Source organism: Puma concolor, chromosome A1 (assembly GCF_028749965.1).
Source record: "Puma concolor isolate L17-30 chromosome A1, mPumCon1.1.hap2, whole genome shotgun sequence".
NCBI lineage: Eukaryota > Metazoa > Chordata > Mammalia > Carnivora > Felidae > Puma > Puma concolor.
This window is the reverse complement of record NC_141667.1, coordinates 4,590,483-4,606,781: the sequence shown is the minus strand read 5'-3', so window position 1 is coordinate 4,606,781 and position 16,299 is coordinate 4,590,483. Positions and strand designations below refer to the sequence as shown.

General features: G+C 41.9%; 1 protein-coding gene and 1 long non-coding RNA gene across 2 annotated transcripts in view; one reads left to right on the top strand and one right to left on the bottom strand.

Moving 5' to 3' along the window:
• The window catches only part of MED10 (mediator complex subunit 10), a 261,409-nt gene that overhangs the window by 195,100 nt on the left and 50,010 nt on the right, over positions 1–16,299 (top strand). The gene's annotated exons all lie outside the window — the stretch shown is intronic.
• LOC147583996 (uncharacterized) lies at positions 15,396–16,004 on the bottom strand. The gene is made up of 2 exons (XR_015240356.1): positions 15,817–16,004; positions 15,396–15,685 (listed from the first exon to the last, which is right to left on the bottom strand). It is a non-coding gene; the product is annotated as an uncharacterized LOC147583996 (long non-coding RNA).

Genomic DNA, 16,299 nt, shown 5'->3' with positions numbered 1-16,299 from the left:
GTGACTACGTGACGATCCGGAGTGGATGGTGGGAATGGAAAGGAAGGGATAGAAAAAGCAGACTTATCCATACAAAGAAAACTTCCTAAGGCTTGGTGATTGATTGGCTGTAGAGGGAGGCAGGAAAGGAGAGGAAAGAATTAAGAAGAACTTGAGGGTTTTATGTCTGCCTCATTAGAAACGTGATTAAATGTGAAGTCAGGAGGAGGATGCAGTTTGAGAGAGAAATTTATTGTGCGTGTTTACAGATGGTAAGTTCCAGGAGCTAAAGGTACAATAAGCAGATGCGATGGGTGAGTGGTGAGAGATGGGTAACCAGCAAAATGGATGTAGGGAGTCGCCTTTCTGCAGGTGCAGTGAAAGCTACAAGTGGGAGTGAGATTGTGGGAAGGAAGACGGTGAAGAATAACAACTCTGGGAAACCTTGTTTTCCCAAAGGCAGTAGGACTCCCCTGGGTGAACTCTTCCCCGTGCAAGAGTTTGGGGAGAACTTGGGCATCTCATGGCACCTCCAGTTTACTGCCTACATTTTCTTTGAGGAGTTTTATGGTTTCAGGTCTTATATTTGAATCTTTAATCCATTTTGAGTTTATTTTTGGGTACGGTATAAAGAAGCTGTCTAGTTTCTGTCTTTTCCATGTAGCTGTCCAGTTTTCCAAACTGCTATTATAATTGACATTTTTAGTATTTGTTTTGTAGCCTTTTGTTGTTGGTATATAGAAATGAAATTTATTTGTATACGTTGGATTTGAGGAAACCTTCAATGTTGCTAAATCTTCCTTTTAATTCTAATGAAATTTTATGGGTTCTTTCTTCATAAAAAATCCATACCACCTCCAAAATCATACCACCTCTTGTATTTTCCCTTTCTTTGTTATTCTTGCCTTCCTGGGTAGCCAGCATTCCAGCACAATGTTGAAAGGATCGTGCAATACAAGCCATTCTTGTTTTGTTCCTGATCTCAAAAGATTACAACTTTTTGGCCATTAAATATGTTTTGCAAAAAAAAAAAAAAAATTGTAGAAGCTCTTTATGAGACTGAGAAGGATCTCTTCTATTCTTAATCTAATAGGAAATTTGTCATTTTTATCATGAAAAGTTTTATCAAATGCTATTTCTGCATCTGTGATTTTCATTCGTTCTGTTAACCCTTTCAGATTACACTGGCTGATTTTCCATAATCAAACCAACCTTGCCTTGTGGAGTTAAACATAATTTAGTAATAAGTTTTATACTTTTTGCTGGATTCAGTCTGTCCCTAGTCTGTTTAGACTTTTTGCAAATATATTCAGGAGAGATTGGCCTGTGATTTTCTTTCACCATTTTTTCTTGTCAGACTTTACATCAATGCTATATTCACCTCAGAAAATGACACGAGACATTTCCTGTTCTTCAAGTGAATTTATTTACATTTTAATTTTTTTATGTCAGGAAGAAAATGGCCAGTTAAGACATTTGGACCTAGAGTTTTCCTTAGGAGGATATTTTGAACTCCTTATTATGGAAAACTTCTGTTTACATTTAATTCATTTACTGGGTTTACTGGTGTACTTGGATTTAAATGTAACATCTTTGTAATTTGGATTTCCCCCACCTGTCCTATATATCTTTTTCTCTTTTTATGACTTCTTTTAGGTTAACAGAGTATTTTTCAAATCTGTCTTTCCTCTTCAGTGGTTTAAAGTCATGCACATTGCTTTTACTCTCTTAATACTTATCCTAGAAATTGCACGGTGCCTACTCAACTTATCACTTTTTTTTTTTATTTTTTTTAACGTTTATTTATTTTTGAGACAGAGAGAGAGAGCATGAACAGGGGAGGGTCAGAGAAAGAGGGAGACACAGAATCTGAAACAGGCTCCAGGCTCTGAGCTGTCAGCACAGAGCCCGACGCAGGGCTCGAACTCACGGACCGCAAGATCATGACCTGAGCCGAAGTCGGATGCTTAACCGACTGAGCCACCCAGGCGTCCCTCAACTTATCACTTCTAAAATAATTACTTTTATCCTCTTTTTGAACAATGGAAGGAATTTAGAACACTTTTTTTTTTTATCCTCTCCTGCTTTATTTACACCTATTGTTGTTTTTTAAGATTTTATTTTGTTTTAATCCTCCAGAGATGTCATATATATGTCGTAAATTTTATCAGGTTTATACATATATTGCCACTTTTTCTGCTCTCATTTTCTTCTTGTATTTCAAACCTTCTATCTGGGAAATTTTCACTCTATGTGAACTATACCCTTCATTTGTGTGCTGTTTTCAGTGCTTTCACTTTGTGCTGTTGTGTAAGGAGTATTTATTTAGCCCTTGTTCTTGAAAGATGTATTCACTGGGTATAGAATCATTTCTCCCCCACTCATTGCAGAAGTCAGTTCTGTGTCTCTGACTTTTAAGGCTCTTAGCAAGAAGTCAACTGTTATTCATTAGAAGGACTCTGTCTCTCTCTCTCTCTCTCTCTCTCTCTCTACACACACACACACACACACACACACACACACACACACACACATACACTGTGTGTATATACAGACGTTGTTGTTTTCTTCTGTCTGGTTTTAGGGCTTTACCTTCTTTGGAGTTTTTAAAGTTTCATTCTGATCTTAGTATGGATTTACATTTATTTTTCCTGCTTGAAATTGATGGCACTTTTGAACCTAAACAGATAAATTATGACAAAAGCGCTCGTGAAGCTAGGGAGAGTTGTGGGAAGTGACATCACAAAGAAAGGAGCAGATTCATAAGGTGTGGGAGGAAGGGGCAGAAAATGGAAACGTGCCATCAGCACACGAAGCTTAGATAAAGGAGCCAGGGTTGGGGTGGGGTGGGACTCAGGGCTGAGAGTGGTCATACGTGAATGGAGCTCAGACATCGCATGAAACATGAATAAATGACCTTGCTTCTCAACATGTCACTGAATGCTGAGCACAGAGGTTTCAAAAAGAAAACCCCAAAGCACGAGATTTCTAATATTAATTCTTCAAGTTTGTAGCCATGGTCAGAACTCTGAAGAATAAGCCTGTGAGGTCACAATGGTAATCTGAATTTTTCCCGAAAACAAAAAGAATTTGGCTTTTTTTCAGTTTTATCATATAATCTGTCCACATTAAAAAAAAAAAAAACTAGTACAAAAATGAGAACATCAAATAAATGAAACCAATTTTCTTCCGCTTACATAGAGTCACCTTAAAACTCTTTACAATCATTAACAACCTTTGAGTCGTAATTTTTTTTAAGAACACAAGTAATGAAAAGCAGATTTCATTCCAGTAGCGTAATGCCCTGATTAATTAATTATGCTCACAGACAGCGTGGTGAGCGGGTAGAGTGCCATCGATTTCCAGGATGTATACAAGGCGGCAAAAGTGTGTCTATGGGGAACAATTTTAATCCATCAATCCATACAGACCCCTTTGCTACAGCCAACCCGCATCTGATTTCCCGGAACGTTGGCGTTCTGACCTGTGTTCATTTGTCTGCACTCTGGTGATTGACTATTTTCCTATTTATTCTGGAAGAAATAAGAGGCTTGGGGCTTTCATAGTCTGTCAACTTTCTCCCTGTCGACTAGTCTTATCTCTTCATTCTTTTATATTTCCCAGGCCACTAGGAGACAAATCCACGGAAACCATTAGCTCTCAGACAGACAAATGTTTCCAAACCTCATTCTCCAGCATTGAGGGGGAGCTTGGGGACCCTTTCACCCGGAGACCCCAAGGCTGGCTCAGCTAACCAGGCTTGCAACATCCATTCTTCCCTCCTTTCTTGCTCTTCCTTGGGTTGACTTCTTTCTCCTGAAACTACTCACTGTCAGAGAGGACGTTAATCCCACGTCCCTGATATTGGCTGACAAGGGGACCCTGTGTAGACCCAGACCCACCAGGAGCCACATTATAAGGCTTCCTTGTCAGAAGGGAATTCCACAGGGTCAGCTACCCACCCAGGCTTACATCTGACACACACTTGTCTTTGTATGTATGTCTGTGTGCATGCATGCGTGTGCAAATGTGCTTGTATGCATGTGAATGTACGTACACGTACGTATGCTTGTGTGCATGTATGCACGCGTGCATTTGTCTGGCTGTCTGTTTTGCAGTCAGGCAGCTGATGTGCACAGGATTAGCCTCCCATTTTCACCTGATCCTCTGTTAGATGACCAGAAGCACCAGGCAAGATTAGTGTCCAGCCATGGAAGACAATGGACTGAAGAAGAGCATGAATGTTCGGCACTTGCCCAGCTCATGGTGCAATGGATTGACCGTGTCCCCCCTAAATTCATATGCTGACCCCCTAATCCCAATGTGATAGTAGGATTACTGTCAGGAAGCAGGGCCTTTGGGGGGTGATCGGGTCATGAGGGTGGGGCCCTTACAAGTGGGATTAGTGTCCTGATCAGGGGAGACGTGACTCTCTCTGCTGTCCCCACCACGTGAGGACAGTGAAGCCTGCAGCCAGAAGAGGGACATCACCTGACCGCAGACCTCCAGACTCCCAGCCTCTGGAACTGTGAGAAATACATGTGTGTTATTCACAACCGTCCCAGCTCTGCTCCGGTGTGAAAACGGCCTGCGTGGACTGAGAAACGTAGTCATGGTTTAATCGGAGGGAGCTGCTCTCCCTACATGAGAGACAAGGACCCTGGTGCAGGTGGTCTCCATAGTTTTCTCTGGTGCTTACATGAAACGACTTGAAAACTGTCAGATCAGAGTTCACATGTCTGTATTTACCAACATGGCTTGTACAAATAGACCTGGATTTTATCTATCTATCTATCTATCTATCTATCTATCTATCTATCTATCATCTCTCTATTTATAGTTTATTTATTTATTTTGAGAGAGAGACAGAACATGCACACAAGTGGGGGAGGGGCAGAGAGAGAGAGAGAGAGAGAGAGAATCCCAAGCAGGCTCTGTACTGTCCATGCATAGCCGGACACGGGGCTCAAATCCACGAACTATGAGATCACGACCTGAACCGAAACCAAGAGTCAGATGCTCAACTGACTGAGCCACCCAGTCACCCCAATATACCTGGATTTTATATCAAAATTTCCTTCAGTGTCTCCAAGGAAGCTCAGAAGACAGGGAGGTGGTAGCTAAGCTGCCTGAAGGACTCCTCCCCTCTGTCCACGTGTGTCGTCGCTGGAGCAGGAGCCCAAGTCACAGCAGCCATGATGCAGGATCATGAGCTGAAAAGAGGGGTGTTTGTTCAACACCTGCTGCATGCTGCACGTCTCCATACAGCCTCATTTAATCATAGCCCTCCAGTTAACCAAAAACCCTCCAAGGCTGGCATGATGCAATACTCTCTGTGCAAGTGAACACAGCTACGAGAGGCCTCGTGTGGGAGAAAGTGATAGAGCGGGACTCTGAGACCTGTTCTGCCCACCTCTGAAGCCAATATCCCTTCTTCTCGAGTGTGGTCTGAGTACCAAATCCACATGCAATGGGGGGGAAGGGTGCAGGGCTGTGCTCTCTGGGGATGAGGGTGATAGAATCAGGGGCCCAGCGATGACCCCAATGGAGTCTGGGTTTACGGATCCTGACGGAAGACCATGGGTGGTTGATGGTCTGGGTTTATGTCTTGAGACAGAAAGAAGCCAACGTTGGAAATTCTGTGGACTGTAGGGACCAAAGGTTCATCGCATTCAGAAGGCAGGAAATCAAGCAAAGCGTCCTCCTTCTCACCAGCCTCTGTTAGTGCCTCTCATTTTTCCTTTGTGCAAAGATAGTGCTGTTTCATTCTTGTGGTTTAATTATTATAAATGAGCAGGTCCCAGATAGACCCTGTCATGGTCCTGCAAAGTCAGAAAAGAAGGCTTAAGTGTCTCCAAGACTTACCACGTGTAGAAAACAATGAGAGAGTGTGGCAGTCACACAAAGCCCCTGTTTTAAGGTCGCTGGTACAGAACGAGAAAATAATTCTGGTGTTTCTTTGAATTCATTCTTGCGTAGACATTAAGCATGGCGTTATTATGAGTTCATTTATTATAAACTAGGGAGCCCAGGCGACAGAACAGAAGTGTTAGCAAAATATGATTTGATTTACAAACATTCAGCTTAAATATGTCAAGAAAATATCTGCTTCAGAGGTAAGGCAGCCCTAGCAAGATACCTGTGTTGGTAATATTCAGAAGCTGCACTTTTGTTTCGGAATGCTGGTATGCCCTCGCTTTTTACCAAAGAAAGGCCTTATGTAGTTGGCCTATTTAGTCCTTATGCCCTATCGTAAGAGCATTTCACCTTCTCCTCGATTTTTAACTTAATATGTTGCGATCTAAATCCGATTTTTCTGGTCTTTATTTCACTGAGAACAGCTAATTGACTTTGCTAGGGTTCTATGCCCCGTGTGGCCCTCGTAGTTCTGGGGGCCAGTAGATTTCTAACTCCTATTCTTTCGTTAGGACATTTCCTCCACTCAGCCCTGCCATTGAAAATAGTCTGTGTGAGGGAGCACTGTCTACTTTTTACTTGTGATTCAAGGTTTGCTAAAGAGCCTGGTCACCGAGAAGATGGCTTTGCTTTTCTGCTTAATAAATTGCTGTCCTACCAGCATTAGGTCTTGGATTATGATTTAATTAATGCAAGCAGTTCACATCTATGCATTCTTTTTTCTTTTCAAGTGTTTATTTATTTTGAGAGAGAGAGAGAGCGAGGGAGGGGCAGAGCGAGAGAGAGAGAGAAGGAAAGAGGGAATCCCAAGCAGGTTCTGTGCTGTCAGCGCAGAGCCCATTGAGGGGATTGATCTCATGAACCCCGAGATCATGACCTGAGCCAAAATCAAGAGTCGGATGCTTAACCGAGCCACCTGGGCACCCCTCATTTACCCATTCTTAAATATCTGTCTTGAGGGGAAGCAAATCAAATGGCCAAGATCTGAGTTTAGAGTGCTGAGATTTTCTCGCCGCGTGCTGAGATTTTTCAGAATCTCGGTGGGTTGGTGATCGAGCTGCTCTCTCACCCTCTGGACTTGGCAGGCTGGGGCTCTGTGAACTGCACTCCTGCTCTGCCAGTGTTCCTTGTGAAGCTCAGCCAAACAGGATGCTGGGGGGAGACCTCAAGGCCGCAGGACAAAGGGGCTCAGCCCTCTTGGTTTGTCCATTCTGGTGAAAGGCCTGCACCATGGCTGTGCCTGTTGGTTCCAGTTTCTGGTTTCTACCCACATTCTCCAAACCAGACCCAGTGCACCCGTCAGAGGTAAAAACACCCCACTTCTAAAGTTTAAGTGTCAGTGTCACAAGGTCCCACCTTCAAAGCTCCAGAGCTCTGCACACCCCTGGGCCCAAGTTCTCTATGCCTTCATCCAAGTCTCTAGACTCTAACAGTCTTTGTACAGTGTCCTCGGTTCCCCCATCTCAGGGGAAGTAGCTTCAGGATTCCTTGTCCGTAATAGGGTCTTCTCATACCTTCTCAGTGACGAACACCCTGCCAGCTCAATCTTATATGAAATTGTCTCTGTTGAAGTAACTGATGTGGTTTCTAGATTCCTGAATGAACCCTGGCTATTCACGTCAAGTTCTTTATGTAAAATGGCAATAAAAATGGACACTTATTCAACTATGGGTTGAGTTGTGTCACCTCCAAATCCACATGTAGAAGTCCTAACCCCCTCAGAATGTGGACTTCCTTGGAAATAGGGTCATGGCAGATGTAATCGGCTAAGCTAAGCTGAGGTCAGCCTGGAGTACAGTGGGCCCTAATCCTCTAGGACTGGTGTCCTCATATGAAGAGGAGGTTAGGACACAGACACGAGTGGAGAACGCCATCTGATGACAGAGCAGAGACTGGAGTGATGTGTCTATGAGGCAAGAACCACCAAGGATTGGCAGATGTCATCAGAAGCAGGAGAGAGGCATGGAAGGACTCTGTCTGAGTCCTCAGAAGGAGCCAGTCCTGCCGACACTTTGATTTTGGATTTCTGGACCCCAGAACCGTGAGATGATAAATTTCTGTTGTGGTCAGCCCCTCACTCGTGGTCCTTTGTTACAGCAGCCATGGGAGGATGCCTACCTTCCAGAACTCTTGTGGGGGTAACAACTGTGGAGCACCAGGCTCGGTGCCGGACATGTGCCCATTCTCACTAAAACAGAGCTGTTCTCATCACCAGTAATGTCGATTATAGCTCATTCTCACAGGCTGTGCTTAGCTTGCTCTTGGTGACGAGCCCCACGGCAGGAGTAGGCTTTGGGGGTTATCCTGGGTGGCTCCTTAGTGATCGCCAAGCAGAGGGACCTCTCCCAGGGACCATCCCCACTCCCACGCTTCCAGAGGAACAGTTGAGGCCAGTGTGACAGTGACACGCACAGTGCACCTGCTCCCTCTGCACGGTCCCACATCCCTCACCCTCCCAGACCTGGGCTCCGAAACCACTGCACACATTCCCTGTCTCAAATTCTGGCTCCCCGGTGAATCTGACACTTTAAAATACATACAAAGCCTGCATTTAGGTTTCACAGAGTGAGATTTGCACAAGAATGGGGTCCATGGGTGGGGGAGGAGAACGGATTCTACAGAAATTCTTGTGATTTTATGTAATGGTTAGTTCACATAATGGCTCCACACTGTCTGTTCAGCAATATGAGCAAATTGCTACCTCCGTTGTCCGCATGGCCCCGACTTTGGAAGTATTATGAATTCTATTTAAGAAACAGCAGATTCTCAGGCTGTGGTTCTTGGCTGATTTAAAGGTTATGTTCCCAGTTGTAAACTTGTCTGGAGATGGTCCCAGCTAGAATACATACCCCCCGATCTAAGACTGCACAATCCAAGGATATTCTGTCATTCAAAAGGGCTCAGTGTTGTTTGTGAAAAATACAGATGACATTCTCTCTGGACAAAGGTAGTCCTTCTGGTTGTAGTAGGAGACAATCGAGTCTAAATGGCAAATGCTTAAAACACTCATGATTTTGTTCTTTTATTTGGTCTATTTTAAAGATGCATTTAAAGTAATTTGTGAATTGAAAAAGCATTTGAATAGTTTGGAGCTCCAGACTTCCTTCCTAATAGAATGCTTTCTCCTGCATAGCTTTGTGCTCACACTAATCCACAGGTACAATACTAGTGGTTATAAGTCAATGTAGCAATCGCTACCTTCCAGGAAGAAGTGTCGGGCATTCGCTGTTTACCATACAGATGGGCTAATGAACAAAATCCACAGACACTCATATCGTCCAATACTGAGAAAAGAAAGGGATTCTCAAATACTCTTGCTTCTCACCCAACTTTGTCTAGTTTCTCTCAGAACGGGATGCTAGAAATGCGTAAGAGTTTGAAGCATCGCGCAGGGCAGTGGCTTCTGAACCTTTCCAGTAGAACCTTTTCATTCTATCACCAATTTGGGGGGGATTCGTGGGATGGTTGTACTTTTAATAAACACTAATGGAGGGAATACATTATGATAAAAGATTTTCAGTAACACCTTGAAAGAGTTTGTATTTTATTAATCACAGTAGCATCTGTATAGTTGAAAAATACAGCATGCGTGTGTGTGTGTGTGCGTGTGTGTGTGTGTGTGTGTGTATGTGAGTGTTTGTGTGTTTATTGGGTTCACTGAAAGTGCATAGTTGATGTGGGAACTCTCGCCCTTGGAATCCCAGGATTCTGAGGCTTCAGGATGAACAGGGAGGAGGGACTCTGGCTGTGCCATGTCCCAGCTCCCAATCACTGGTGAGGCAGGTGACTCGGACAATTCCACCTTTAAGGTTTTGCTCCTTCCTCCCCTGCAAAACAGGAGCTGGCTTCATAAGATCTGTTCTTTCCAGTGTGACCTCATATGGTCTCCTCTAAGTTTTAGGTGCATGGTCATTTGCATGCAGTGATTTTCCAATGCTGAGGCACTGTTCCCACCTGCTGGGTGAATAGACTGCTGACCGCCCTCCTCTCCACCCCAGTATAACTAATGAACACACCAGCAGGGATCAGGAACTCCTGTGAACATTCAATTAACCAAGGAAGCTTCTGTCCACGTGGCAGTAATGGGCACTGCCTGGTCCCCAGGAGGGTCCTCGGCCCACAATACCTTGGCTTGGTTGGTGGTCATTGATGAGGCCATTAATCATCCATCCGTGCCGGCTCATTTTAGAACTCCTCTGGGAACCCATGGTCTTGCATTCTATTTCTCTGATTTCCTCCCTGCTCCGTGTATGCATTTGACCATCAAAGCTGCACCTCATTTGAGTCCAAGCTGTGATGTGATTTCCCTATTGTAGAGTAAGTTCAACGTCCCTGCTTCTTTTGGTTGTTGGCTTGTGGCTGTGGATCCTTTATGCAATCAGCGATGGCTGCAGTACAAGGAGGATTATAGGCACTTGCAACCCAAGGTTTTTGTCTTAGAATATCTGGACATCATGGTCAGGGCAAAATATTCTTACCAGGTTCAGGCCAACACTGAAGAAATCTTATTGGTGGAAGTATTCCGTAGAGCTCACCTCCTCAACCTTGACCAAATTTGCATGTAGTGCACTTTATGAGTTTTTCCAATGTTGTCTTTTTATTAACCTACACAATTTGTTTTTAGTAAAATTATTTATGCTGGGATAAATTTTATTCTGTGAAAATTTTATGTTGGAGGTTTGGTCCATCAGTAATTTATTGTATATATGAAACTTACCCAATCAGATTTCTGTCTTTGAGAGTTACTGTTTGTGGCCATTATTTCTGCCAAGTTCAATTTTACAGATCTAAGTTTTATAAACAGTAATAATAATAGCAATAGTGATAGCAACAATAATTATAAATTGATTGAAATAAATTTTGTGCAATTTTTTTGCCAACATAAAAGAAAATCTTTAGCAATCTTTTCAGATATTAAAGACTTTCTTCCTTGACCAGGTATAGGTAATTTTGTTACCAATTCAACTTTTCATATTTTTCTAGGCACATCTAGAATTTAAATGTATATTTAATGTATATTCAAGAAAATACACAGTAGCATTTAAAATAGGGTGGAAAGACATGAAAACATCTAGAGACCAGTTTCACAAATATATGGAGGAACTGTATTCTAAAAGCTCCAAAAAACATTTGCTGAAAGAAATTACAGATAACTGTATAAGGATATGAATATATTCGTGGGGCAGGAAATTAAATATTGCCAGCATGTTAGTTCTCTCCAAACTGATTTAAAAGTTTGTAGAATCCTCATCAAAATTTCAGCAGGATAAATGAATAATAAAATACATATTTATTTAATTTTAATCATAATTACATCAAGTTCTTAGATTTTTGAGAGGAGAGCTGACAGCATACTATATTAAATCTTTTAATGCAAAAAAAGATGTAGCCTTCTATTTATGTAAATATTCTTTCTTTTGTTTTTTGTTTTGTTTTGTCTTGTTTTGTTTTTCCACTGGCAGTTTTGTGGTTTTCTGCCTTGAGGTCTTATGTTCTGGAGACTATTGTAAATAATATCTTAAAATTTTTTTTTTATTTTCTATTCATCTGCTGCTGGTTTAGTATCCAGCAAATTTACTGAGTTTGTTTACTAATTTTAACACTGTTTTTCTATAGATCCTTTTCTATTTTCTGTTTACAAAAGCACTCTGAATAATTGAAATGACAACCTACTTCTTCTTCAAACCTTATATTTATTTCCTTGTTTTTTATTTAACTTGTTAGAATTATAATAAAATATTTCATAGACATGGTGCAGTGAACATGATTGTTCTGTTTCTTATTGAAAGGATACATCTTTCAGTATTTTAGCACAAAGAACGGGTGTTGCTGGAGGCTTGTTGTAGATAATTTTTATCAAGTTAAGGAAAGGTTCTTCTATTTTTGTTTTTTCATGTTTTTTTCACATTTTTATTTAAATTCTAGTTAGTTAACATATAGTGTAATATTGTTTTCAGGAGTAGAATTTAGTGTGTTCTTCTATTTTTAGGATGCTAATAGTTTTATCATAAACATATATTGAGTTTTACCAAGTGTTTTTTCTGCAACTACAGAAGTGATCATTCATTTTTTTTTTTTTTTTTGCTGTATTCTGTTCATTTTGTGAAATACATCAAAAACCTTTTCTTAGGCTAAATTAACCTAGTATTCTTGGATTAAAACAAACTTCGTTGTGAGCTTTTAATACATCACTATCATTTATTTGTTGAGATTTTATTTAGGATTTTCACATTTATGTTCAAGAAGAATTGTTCTTTAATTTTACTTTCTGCCATGTTCTGGTCAGAGATTGATATCAAAGTATGTGGGTTTCCTAAAGCAAACAGGTTTGCTCTCACATATTTGTTCTTTTTCTTAGTATTATTGCCAGAAATTCATTTTTATTATTAGAAAATCAATCTTTTGCCCTTGTGATTCTATTATGTTGATTTATGTTCTCATATTATCTTACCTTATCTAAGTAATAATTTGCCTCTATATTTGGGCATTTAATTTGTTCATTTTTTAACATCTTGAAACAAATAATTACATTACTGATCTTCATCTGATTTTATTTTCCAAACCATGCATTTAAGCCCATAAATTTCCCTCTACATATAGCTTTTTATACATTTCTCAAGTCTTTGATGTGTAATGTATTTAATATCATTTTATAAAAAATAGGGTGCCTGGGTGGCTCAGTCGGTTGAATGTCAACTTTTCCCTTTTAATGTTTATTTATTTAAAAGAGAGAGAGAGGAACAGAGAGGAAAAGAGAGAGTACCAGCAGGCTCTGAGCTATCAGAGCAGAGCCCAGTGTGGGGCTCTATCTCACAAACCATGAGATCATGACCTGAGCTGAAATCAAGAGTCATCTAACCTACTAAGCCACCAAGGTGCCCCAGAACGTTTGACTCTTGATTTCAGCTCAGGTCATGATCCCAGGGTTGTGGGATAAGCCCTGCCATCAGACTCTGTTCTGAGTGTGGAGCCTGCTTAGGATTCTCTCTCTCTCTCTCTCTCTCTGCCCCTCCTCGGCTTGTGCTCTTTCTCTTTCTCTAAAAATTAAACAATTTTTTAAAAAAAAAGGGAAAAATCATTTCCAATTTCCACTTTGATTGCTTCTTTGATTTGTGGATTATGTCATGGAGCACTGCTCAAATTACAGACACGAGGAAATTTCTAGTTATATTTTTGTTGTTATATTCCAGTTTTATTCCAAAGTCATCAGCAAACATGTCTTGGATTCCTCCTTGGAAATTTATTGAAACTTGCCTTCTGATTCGATATATGGTCAACTCCCATAAATGTTCTGGGTTTCTTGAAAGCTAATGTGCGTATTTTATTGGTGTGTGTGTGTGTGTGTGTGTGTGTGTGTGTGTGTGTCTTATTGTTGGTTGTACTTGAGAAACAAATACAAAGGGCTGACCCCAGTCAAAGCCATATTCAGGAAGAGCAAACCATCATGTATGACATGGTGAGAACTATTTCAAAGCTGGAGTAATGCAGATAATGTGGCACAATGGACCAGAATGGAGAGAGCAGAGACAGACCCACATGCTTTATGACAAAGGTGACCATGAAATATAGTGGGAGAAAGAATAGTCTCTTCAATAAGTGGTGTAGAGCAACTGAATATCCGTATGGAAGGAAATGAAACCTGACTTCCAAATCAAACCTTATAGAAAAAAAATTACACGTGGTTCAAAGACCTAAAAGTGGAAGGTAAAATGATAAACCATGAGAAATAATACAAGGAAATACCTGTCCTTAGGGCAGGCAAATTTTCCAAACAGGATACTATAAATACTAACCATTACATCGGAAATCAGTAGATAGTATTAAGTAAAGATTAAGAAGTTTTATTTACCAAAAGACACCAGTGAGAGAGTAGTAAAGAAAGACACAGGGGGAAGATATTTGAAAGACTTGGATCCAGAATATATAAAGAAATCCTACAAAGTAATAGGCCAAAGACAAATAACTCAAGTTATTGCGCACAAGTCTTGCACAGCCATTTATAAAGGGGTGACGGATATCTAAATGACTCTTGAGCTGCTAAGAAATTCATTTGGGAAAATGGACTGTAGACTCACAATTTGTATGCCACACTCCCCTGAAATGACTAAAATTAAAAATAAATCAATGAGACAATACTAAGTGTTGGCAAGGATGTAGGAAACGACACCATTCCTCGGATACCGGTGGTGGGAGTGGAAACTGTCACAAGAATTTGAACATTGGCTCCTTGAGAACATCTTTCAAAAGTAGGTAGGACATCTACCTGCACACGCCCCGTGACCAGAGACATCTGAACCGCAGGGAAATCAACACAGCAGAAATGAGAATCTGTATGCACAGAAGACGTATCAAGGAATGTTCACAGCAGCCTTATAAACACCAGCTACAAACTGGAGACAAAGTCCACCAGCAGCAGATTGGATAATTTGTGCAGTATAATCTGAAACAGCAAAGCAGAGGAGGAAAGCACTGCTCCAGTCTCACACAGAACACTGGATGACAAAATCAGACACAAAAGTCCACAAGGTGCATGAACCAATTTGTACTAATTAAAAAAAAAAAAAAGCAAAACAAGCAAAAAAACCCCAAAAGGATAGGCTGGGAGGCAGCAAATGGTGATCTTTAGGGAGAGTAAGTCATGGCAGGGCCACCTGGGTGGCTTTTGGGGTGCTGGCCATGTTGAGTATCTTGACTGGGGGTGGTGGTCACCTGGGGAAGGACGCCGTCTAAAGGCTTGTGCAGCATCTGCCTACAATCTGCTCACTTTTCGGCGGGTACTTTGTCCTTGAGTAAAAGTTTTATAGAGAAGCAAAAAGAAATGACATAAAAATATGAGCGGATAAAACGTGCAACGAGCTGTCACTTGCTGGAAGTCTCCCAGGAGTCACCAGCCCGTGGCCCCTCCACAAAACCTCTGTGTCCACTGCAGTTTACTCCAGAAATCCAATAAGCTGTTCCCTAAATCTAGAATTCTCTTCCTCCCACTGTTTGCCTTTGAGGCCGACTCAGTGTTTGAGCCTCAGCTTAATATCAAATCCTATCGGAAAAATTCCATAACGTCTTCCTGCGGGTTCCTCTTGTAGCTTCCCACAGGTTAATATCTTAGCTATGCTACTGTTTTTATTTTATTTTATGATGCAAGGGGGGCCTTACCAGGGAGAGACCACCCCTCCCAAGGCTGGCTAATTCTTAGAAATAGCAAATAACTCCCCTGTGAGCGTGCTTTTCATATGCAAACTACACCATCCAGAGCCCACAGTCCTAATTATCTTCTGTCTGTGAGGTTTATACTCAGGAGGCAATATTCCTCTGCTTAATCACCCCAGGGCCAGGTAGCCCACAACCGGAGACAGGCCGTAGACCCTGGAGCCCAGAGTGACTCAGGGCAGACAGGATAGTAATTTGCCCCCAGAAACAATGTCTTCACAAGCAACGCAGAGCAGAGGAGTAATGATTATGACCGCCAAAGCCGAAAGTTTCGGAAAAAAATAAGACCAACAGCATTATCCTATCGAATCTTGAATTAAAAGCTATTACAAGAGCGTCTGATTTTTTCCTCTTAAACTTCACATCAAAATGGCCTCTGATTTGTCAAGAATCAAATTCAGGAAATTCTAGATATCAGAGCTTTTTTCAGTTTGCAGGCTTTGGACCCTCTGAGAACAAAGGTTCAGTATTCTTTCCATTGTGTCTCCAGAACTCAGCTTGATGCCTGCTGTGCTGTGGGTGCTGAGTGAGCTTGAACACGGAGGGTGCAGAATAGGGTCCCGGGGAAACTGTTCAGGAGAATCTGTCCAAGAAAATAAGTAATTGAGTCTAATGGAAGGTGGAGGAGTCAACAGGCAACTCTCCCCACCCCCACCTGTCTCTGTCTCCCTGTCCCTCTGTCTCTCTGTCCCTCTGTCTCTCTCACACACACACCTGTTTTGGATCCAACTTCCAAGTCTCTCAACCGTGAGCAATGAGCGGACCATCATGGCGGGGAGACCACCCAGAGCCTGGCCGTGCTGGCTGGGACCCTCGGGTTCGCTTCTTCGTTCCAGAGCAATGAGGTTGGAGTGGAAGCTGGCCTTTCCACGTAAACCATCCAATCGTATTAAAAGCGACTCACATTTCCTTCCACCCCTGGGAATACGTCACAAACGTGCCCCCCCCCCACCCGGGCAAGACCGAGCCTCCTCTTTGTTGAGCTGAACCTACCTTTTACAAGTGTTAACAAGGGCAACCTGCAGGTCTCACTGGGGCCATCCCTCTTGCCCAGAAATGGGCTGGGACATTCTCCCAATTCTATGATGCGCCTGTGTCTGAAGTCTCATTTTCACATTTAGAACAGAGAGAGACTCTTGAGATGATTGCGCACTTTTGCTCTGATTCTGCCGTTAAACCTACAGTGCGTGCGTCCTG